We start from the raw sequence: 1,652 nt of genomic DNA, 5'->3' as shown, positions 1-1,652 counted from the left end.
GTGTTTAGATGCTCAGTACCACATTCACTGACCACAGCCTTGGGTGTTTTACAAGCACACATACTCAGTATTTTCAGTGCATGTTACAAAGATTATGAAATGAATTTGCCTACAAAAGATTAATTGTTTAATATTTAAAAGCTCTGTTCTGATTTCAGTTGCTAATTCTGCTTTCCAGTTCTAAGCTTTGTGCTATGAAATGCTAAACCTAATTTCTGTGGTTGGGATTGATAGTATAATTAATCACGAGGTGCATTTTCAGCTTTTTTTAATTTCTTTTTTTAAAGCTTTGATTCCATCATTCAGTCATTATTTGTAACTGTGCAAAACTACCCATTTTTTTCTGCCACAGTGCATGAACATGTAAATGGAAGCAGATTTTTTTTACACCCTCACACTGACTTGTCCATTTCTATCAGATTTGGAGCCGTTGTTATGCACTGCAGGCGGCTGCTGCTCAGCTTGCTTGTGGCTTTGTGGCTTTGAGTCTAACTGAGGCAGACCGAGAGAGGCTTATTAATCCCAGGGCTGCAGCTTCAATCTGAAAAAAAAAATGCACTCACTCTGCGAAATAAATAGACATCTAATGTTGGCCATCTAACTATACAATATGAAGTGCAGACATTATGATCTACATGCTTGAACCAGTATTGTTATTAATAGGGCCTGACATTTTCACGGTTCGTGGCTCAATCACTCTTTGCAAGCCTTGGTGAGCTTGCACATTTGCATTAGGATACATAAAAGCTCTGTCAAGTGTCCAAATTTGTTCATAACTGTGTTTCAAAGTCAAGAAGAAGCTAAAGATAACCAGCCATCTGAGGTGAAAGCAAACAGCAAGGTTTCTACTTCCACAATTACCGCTGCTGGGATCAGTCAGAGAGGGAAGATATCAAAACAGAAGAATGAGAAAAAGAAGAAGAATTAATCACATCAAAGTCACTGTGGTAAAAAGCTACACTAACTGGCGACTTTGTTAGTTACACCTGCTCAACTGCTTGTTAAAGCAAATATCTAATCAGCCAATAACATGGTAGTGCATTTAGCCATGTAGGCATGGTCAAGATGACCTGCTGAAGGAAGCATCAAAATGGGGAAGAAAGATGATTTAAGTGACTCTGAACATTACATGGTTATTGGTGCCAGGCAGGCTGGTCTAAATATTTCATATTTAATTTCATTTACTGCAGGGTGACAGGTGAATTTGGCAGTGTGAGCCCAATGAATGACTGTTGAACAGGCAGGAGTTGGTACATAGTGTGATTTGGTGGGCTGTTACTTGGGTCTGGCTGATTCTGAAGGGCCTAGTGGAACCCACAGAACCCACATTGCAGGTGGCTGGTAGGATAGTTGCAGGCAAGAAAAAGACAAAAGGTTGCAGCTTACCTTGGGTCCATGAATGTTGAGAGAGTACGGCCCCCAACTCCAGAATCAGAGGCATCTACTTCTACAGTGAATGGTTTCGTGGTATCATGCAGAAGTCAATAGCTGTTTTAACTCAACGGCTTCTGGGGACCAGATAAATGGAATCTTAGTTGAGTTCAGGTGAGTGAAAGGTGCAACTACCTCGCTGGTGCAGCTATCTGAATAAAACATTGGTAGAAGTTGGCAAAAACAAGGAATCTTTGAAGGTGTTTCCATGACGTGGAGTG

This window comes from Aulonocara stuartgranti (assembly GCF_965226115.1).
Source record: "Aulonocara stuartgranti genome assembly, chromosome: 7".
In the NCBI taxonomy this organism is placed as follows: Eukaryota; Metazoa; Chordata; class Actinopteri; order Cichliformes; family Cichlidae; genus Aulonocara; species Aulonocara stuartgranti.
Note: the sequence above shows the minus strand (reverse complement) of the source record.